Source organism: Lactuca serriola, chromosome 9, assembly GCF_051521515.1.
Source record: "Lactuca serriola cultivar US96UC23 chromosome 9, Lser_US96UC23_V15, whole genome shotgun sequence".
Classification (NCBI taxonomy): Eukaryota; Viridiplantae; Streptophyta; class Magnoliopsida; order Asterales; family Asteraceae; genus Lactuca; species Lactuca serriola.
The window spans coordinates 151,186,164-151,194,127 of record NC_136416.1 but is presented as its reverse complement, the minus strand read 5'-3'; the positions used below and the strand labels follow the sequence as shown (position 1 = coordinate 151,194,127).

At 36.6% G+C, this 7,964-nt stretch overlaps 1 long non-coding RNA gene across 1 annotated transcript; it reads left to right on the top strand.

Moving 5' to 3' along the window:
- The first annotated feature begins 480 nt into the window (after window positions 1–480).
- LOC145076191 (uncharacterized) lies at window positions 481–1,172 on the top strand. The gene is made up of 3 exons (XR_013692622.1): window positions 481–551; window positions 662–786; window positions 867–1,172. It is a non-coding gene; the product is annotated as an uncharacterized LOC145076191 (long non-coding RNA).
- The last annotated feature ends 6,792 nt before the right edge of the window (window positions 1,173–7,964 follow it).

The following is a 7,964-nucleotide window of genomic DNA, read 5'->3' as shown; positions in this document are numbered from 1 at the left end:
TGTCACAGAAAATCTCCCTAGGCTCCTGTATAGCTGGTACAACCCCAAGGTCTCCAATGAGGTTCTTCAGCCATATCGCCTCCTTTGTCGCTTCACTCGCTGCTATGTACTCTGATTCACAAGTAGAATCAACTACTGTCTCCTGCTTGGAACTTTTCCATGTAATTGCTCCTCCATTTAGGGTAAAGACCCAGCCTGACTGAGAGTGGAAATTATCCCTATCAGTCTGAAAGCTAGCATCAGTATACCCTGCTACTCTCAAGTCATCACTCCCACCGAGGGTAAGAATCCAGTCCTTAGTCCTCCGTAGGTACTTGAGAATGGTCTTTACCGCAGTCTAGTGAGCCTTGCCAAGGTTTCCCTGATATATGCTGACCATGCTCAAAGCAAAGGCCACATTAGGGTGAGTACAAGTCATAGCATACATGATCGAGCCAATAGCGGAAGCATATGGTAATCGACATTGTTGATTCAGACATTGTTGGGAAAGTTATAAGCGGACGTCTTTTAGGCCATCATTTTGCAATTGAAATGACTCTTCAAGGTCAATCGTAAGTTATTATATTGTATTTTTCTTAATGAATTAAAAGATTATTTTATTTAATTTACCATGTTCATTAGAACTTATACTTTATATTTATATATTTTTAATTTTTAATAGGGGTTTTGTAATCAATCTGATCTTGAATCTCACTCCTGAAGCCTCACTTGCTATGCTTGCTCGAGCAATTGTATACCAATGGGTCATATATGTATCCCAAGTAAAATTTTGCGAACAAGGAGGAGGTAAGTTTAAACCTAATTCACTTTTAATCCCCCAAAAATAGTTATCTTTTTTTATTAACATACATAAAATTGATTTTCAGTGAATTATCTATTCTCAACATACATTTCAAGGGTTTCGTTTCATCCGATCATGCCAGAAGCAGAACTTATTAGGAATATGTTAGGATGATACATCTAGGAGGGTTGTGAACTTATTAGGAATTTGTTGGGTGAAAGTTTTGGAGGGTTATTTGTGTTGTTGTTTTGGTTGTTGAACTATGTTGTTGTTTTTGTTACTTTATTGTCCTCCATATACATTTTGAGGGTTGTTTTGGCTGTTTTGCTTATTAATTTATGTTATCTGTTGGAATCTTGAAACACTAAATATATTATGTTGAATTTCTATTGTTTTTGATAATATTAAGAGTATTGAACAAATTAACTTATGGGATTGCTATAATGTATAATGTTGTCTTATATTTTTTATAGCTTGAAATGAGAATCGACGACGTTCAAAATCAAAATCGTCAATTTAAAGAAATTCTTTTAGATAATGCGAAAGGTATGTTCTGCTTTTCATTATTGAATTGAAAAATATATATAAGAAATATGATAATATTACTAAAATTGTTGCAGAAAAAAGAAAAATGTACAACAGAGAGTATTGGCAAGGTCGATTTGGAAAAAACAAAATGCAAAAAGTTGATAGTGGTGACGCTTCCCAAAGTAGTAAAGAAAATCGGAAAAAAGTTAATCAACAATATTATGCACGAAACAAAGAAAAACAGCTAGGAAAAGAAAGTATCATTCCACAAAGTAGGAAAGATATTAACAGAAATTATTATGAACAAAATAAACAAAAGAAGATAATGCTTCTAAGAGATCAGCAACGACGAAACAATGAAGAAAACACCCAAATATGTTCAGTTTTAACACATGAAACATCAAATGGTTTGTTTTCGATTTTATTATAATTAAACAATGTTTACTTTAAATGAACGATTACATCTTTTTTATTTACTGTTTAAAATTAATATTTTGTTTATGTATCATAAATACAGGAGCTTGTGGTGATCCATACCATGATGTTTTCGATGGTATCCCCATAGTCCATTCTGTTTTAGAGGAATGCAATACATGTATTCATTGTGGAGCAAAACGTTTCAAACATGAATTTGCCACCTTCTGCTGCATGAGTGGGAAAACAAAGTTAGCATCTACCCATATTCCGCCAGAGCTGTATGATCTTTTCACATCGCAAAATGAAAAAGGGAAAATGTTTAGAGATAACATACGTGCTTACAATACAAACTTTTCTTTCACATCTATGGGGGTAGAGTTGGATGAAGAATTGGCTAATATGAAATCTGGGGTATATACATTTCGAGCCAATGGAACAATATATCACAAAATCGACCAATTAGTACCAAGGGATGGAAAACCTAGGTACTTACAGTTATATTTTTATGACTCTGAAACCGACTTTATGCACAGACTTAAGTGGCCAAATATTGATAAAAACATCATTAAAGATTTGACAAAAGCTCTTGCTACAAATCCATATGTTACAACATTTCGAAGCCTTCGTGAATTAGGACCTCTCGATAACTATAGAGTCACTTTGAATGCATCGGTGGAGCTTGACCAAAGGGTATACAACCGGCCGACTACATCTGAGGTTTGACATATATATATATATATATATATATATATATATATATATACTATTTTTATTCAAATTCATTATAATAATTTCCATACTATATATGCATCGTACTAAAATGAAGGGTTATGTAGGTCGCTGGTATTTGGGTAGAAGGTAATGACAATATAACGACATATAAAAGAAGCATTATTGTATATGGGAGGTCTGAGTACAGTACAAAAATCCAACCTTACGAAGGCTGTTATGATCCTCTGTCTTATCCTTTGTTATTTCCTAATGGCGAATCTGGTTGGCATTCAAAAATAGCGAGGGATGGGGTGTCCGTCAATGAAGTTGTGGTTGATGATGAAAATATTGACGATGATATAGAAGGTACATTCATTTATGTAATCTCAAAGTAAATGATTATATATACATACATATAATTTATATGTTTTTTAATATTACAATTATTCAGGGTCTAACTCGAAAAAGGGTAGGAATAATGTAACGATGCGTGAGTATTATTGTTACAAATTCCAGATCCGTTCAAGTGATAATTTGATATTATTGGGGGGAAGATTACTACAAAAATTTGTGGTGGATATCTATATAAAGATCGAGACATCACGGTTGCTCTTTTGTAGACTAAACCAAAAAAAAATAAGATCTGACCTTTACCAAGGAGTTGTCGATTGTGTCAACGCCGGCGAGACTGAACCAAGTAGAGTTGGACAACGAATTGTCTTACCGACATCTTTTATCGGAGGACCACGTGACATGCGACGACGTTTCCTAGATGCGATGACGTTAGTTCAAGAGGACGGAAAGCCTGATATATTTCTTACCGTTACATGTAATCCAGGTTGGCCTAAAATTGTTAATGATCTAAAACCTGGCCAAAGTGCTCAAGACCGACCAGACCTTGTATCAAGAGTGTTTCGTGCAAAACTAGAAGATCTTAAGGAGCAACTTCTCAAAAAGCATATTTTGGGTGTCGTTCGAGCACATGTTTATGTGGTAGAGTTTCAAAAACGTGGTTTGCCACATGCACATTTCCTCCTGATAATGAGACCAGAACACAAGATGACAAATCCGGACCATTATGATAAGATGGTGTGTGCTGAACTTCCCGACCCAAAAAAATATCCCAAAATGCATGAAATCGTTGTGAAACACATGATGCATGGTCCTTGTGGTCATTTACGAGAATCCAGTCCTTGTATGCAGGGTGTCCCGACACAATGTCGGTGGAGATATCCTAGACAATTTAGTGAAGTGACAACACAAGGAAAAGACTCATATCCGTTATATCGAAGGAGAAACAATGGGATAGAGGTAGATGTATGAGGAAATACGCTTGACAATAGGTGGGTGGTCCCATATAATCCAAAGTTGTTGATGATGTTCAATTGCCACATGAATGTCGAGGTTTGCTCGAGCATAAAATCAGTGAAATATGCTTTTAAGTATGTTTACAAAGGACATGACAAACAAGTTGTCCATATTGATCCAGATGGAGGTGAACCTATTATTAATGAGATCAAGAGATATCAAGATGCACGTTATATCTCGCCTCCAGAGGCAATGTGGCGAATTTACAGCTTTGCGCTTTCTCAAATCCACCCTTTTGTCATGTCTTTGCATCTTCATCTCCCAAACCAACAATTAGTTAGATTCTCGGATAATGATAACATGACTGATATTGTTGCTAGGGAGAAAGATAAGAGTTCAATGTTGACCGCTTTTTTCAACATGAATAAAAAATACAAGACAGCGAGGAAATATTTGTATAAAGAATTCCCAAAATACTATACGTGGAATACAACTATACGTTGTTGGAAGAAAAGAGAAAAAGGATTAATGAGAGGTCGATTGGTTTCTGCTAACCCCACTGAAGGAGAGCGATACTATCTACGAATACTCCTATCACATGTTAGAGGGCCAACATGCTTTGAAGATCTTTATAGGGTGAACAACATATTACACCCGACATTTCGTAAAGCTGCTACTGAGAGGGGATTAATAGAGAATGATGACAATCTATCCGAATGTCTTAAGGAGGCCTCACTTTTTCAGTTTCTAGGGGCTCTTAGAAGGTTATTCGCCACTATATTGATTTTTTGCGAGCCCGGAGATGTTCGCAAGTTATGGGATGACCACTTTAATTCACTCTCTGAAGATTATAGGCAACAATGTGAAAGTGTTGAACGAGTTCAAGCTATGGTACTTGTGGATATCCGTATAGTTTTGCAATCTATGGGTAAGGATCTTGGTGATTTTGATCTTCCTATGCTGAATACAACCATCAATTTAGAATCTAAAGGATATCGCGAGGTCGTAGAGGAGTACTTTATTGTTATTGAAGATGAACACCTCCTTGCTAAAGATTCTCTCAATCCCGACCAAAAAATTGCATATGATGAGATTATGTGGCACGTAGATCATAATCTACCAGGCGTATTCTTCATTGATGGTCCCGGTGGAACAGGAAAAACATTTTTGTACAAAGCCTTGCTTGCCGAGGTTCGTTCTCGTGGTCTAATTGCACTTGCTACTGCTACATCTGGTGCTGCAGCTAATAATATGCCCGGAGGGAGAACAGCTCACTCGCGATTCAAGATTCCAATCAATCTTGAAAATAACTCAATGTGCAAGATTGATCAACAGAGTGGGGCTGCTCAACTTCTTCGTTTAGCTAAAATAATCATATGGGATGAATCATCGATGGCTAATAGGCAAGGAATAGAAGCAGTGGATAGAACGATGCAAGACATTACAAAGGTGAGCCTCCCTTTTGGTGGAAAGATAATGGTATTGGGTTGTGATTTTAGACAAGTGTTACCCGTCATCAGACGTGGCACTCGAGCACAAATTGTAGACTCTAGCCTACGGATGTCGCCTCTTTGGCCTTTAATTAAAAAGATTCGGTTAACTATAAATATGAGGGCACTCACTGATCCATGGTTTTCAGATTTTTTAATACGAGTTGGCAACGGAGATGAAGAAGCTATCGATGGAAGTTTTATCCGAATACCTGATGACATGTCCATTCCTTACACCGGTGAAGCCAAATCGAAAGAAGATTTGATTAGTGCAATCTTTCCATCTTTGCAAATCAATGGAGGTTTTTCTGATTATATTATTTCTAGGGCGATATTATCAACCAAAAATGAAAATGTCGACGAAATTAATGATCAGTTGATCGATAGGTTCCGTGGAGAGGAAAAGGTGTATTATAGTTTTGACGAAGCAGAAGATGATAAGAATGAATTCTATCAGATGGAATTCTTAAACTCTTTAAATGTGAGTGGTTTGCCCCTCATCGCCTTCGTCTTAAAATTGGATGCCCTATAATGTTGTTACGAAATATTGATCCTTCTAACGGTTTATGTAATGGCACGGGATTGATATGCAAAGGTTTTCAAACGAACGTCATCGATGTAGAAATAGTCGTTGGTCATCATGCTGGAAAACGAGTATTCTTGCCAAGAATTCCTCTTTGTCCATCTGAAGATGACATGTTTCCATTCAAACTGAAAAGAAAACAGTTTCCAATTCGGCTCGGCTTTGCTATGACAATTAATAAAGCTCAAGGTCAGACAATTCAAAATGTTGGTGTTTTTCTACCTGAATCAGTATTTTCTCATGGACAACTTTACGTTGCGCTCTCCAGAGGAATATCACGTGACAATACAAAGGTCTTAGTGAAGCCTACTAAAGATTTTAACCAAACTGGAGTTTACAAATCAAACGTGGTGTATCGAGAAGTCTTACATGATATGTAAAATACAACTTTGTATGGATATTATTGATATGGTTTTGAATGTAATGACATTTGTCGATGATTATATGTTTTCTTTGAATATGATATGTTTGATGCGTTGCACGTTTTTTAAATATGACGTGATATGTAAAAATTTAATTTCTAGCTATTATGTGTTTTTTGACGTACTATTATTTTTATCTCGAAAATGCATTACAAAAAAATCATAATGTTTTTTTTAAACAAATGGTTTTTCAATATTTTTTTTTTCTGATTTCATTTTTTGCACACAAGTACCAAATAATCATATATTAAGAGCCTAAACAAATGATGACACCCAAAAAGAAACTATTTGTCGTCTGCCATATTATGTAGTTACGCACATTACTAGAGACAATTCACGACAAAACTGCAACTATGCACCTTGCTAAAATCTATTTGCCAAAAGGAACAATCTACACCAAACAATCTATATTATGGCTGAAAGGAACTATCTTGAGCAAAAACAAACTAATTGCCGCAAGGAAACTATCGGCCGGAAGGAACTATCTGCGCCGCTGCATCGCGCGGGTATCCTACTAGTATATATATATATATATATATATATATATATATATATATATATATGTGATATTACCGTCTCACGATCACTCGAGATAAATTCCATGAAGTGATACAAGTGAGTGTGGGTTTAATCCAATACTCAGAACTTATGAGCACTCATGAATGTTGCAGCAACCATTGCTATGTCTAATTCACCTTAGACAAATCTTACAAGCCAGATTCATGACAATCTTAATTCAATACCTACTTCCAACGTATGACCAACTGAGGAGAGTTTGAATAAAATAATTATTCTGGAAGTCAAAACATGCAAAATTGAAACAACAGTAAACGATCAACATAGGATAGTAACACTTTAATCATAAATAAATAACAACTTTTATTTAATCATCAAATGTTAATTACATTCTAAAAGTTTCAGAAAACAATCTAATTATTAAAACTAATATCGTCTCTCAGCCCGATGCTTTTCGCATGCTGCAAATCCCTAACCATAGTCAGTCCCTTCGTGAGGGGATCTGCAAGATTCTCTTCTGACGATACCCTCTTTGCCACAAGGAGTCCTTCTTCTATCTTGTGTCTTATGAAGTGATATTTTTTTGTCAATGTGGCTGGATCTACCGTGATCTCTTGGTTCCTTGGCTAAGGCAACCGCACTATTGCTGTCACAGAAAATCTCCCTAGGCTCCTGTATAGCTGGTACAACCCCAAGGTCTCCAATGAGGTTCTTCAGCCATATCGCCTCCTTTGTCGCTTCACTCGCTGCTATGTACTCTGATTCACAAGTAGAATCAACTATTGTCTCCTGCTTGGAACTTTTCCATGTAATTGCTCCTCCATTTAGGGTAAAGACCCAGCCTGACTGAGAGTGGAAATTATCCCTATCAGTCTGAAAGCTAGCATCAGTATACCCTGCTACTCTCAAGTCATCACTCCCACCGAGGGTAAGAATCCAGTCCTTAGTCCTCCGTAGGTACTTGAGAATGGTCTTTACCGCAGTCTAGTGAGCCTTGCCAAGGTTTCCCTGATATATGCTGACCATGCTCAAAGCAAAGGCCACATCAGGGTGAGTACAAGTCATAGCATACATGATCGAGCCAATAGCGGAAGCATATGGTAATCGACTCATCTCAACTATCTCAGCCTCTGTACTCGGACTCTAAATCTTACTCAGTCTGGCATTGTGCTGGATCAGTAAGTCTCCTTTCTTGGAATTCTCCATGT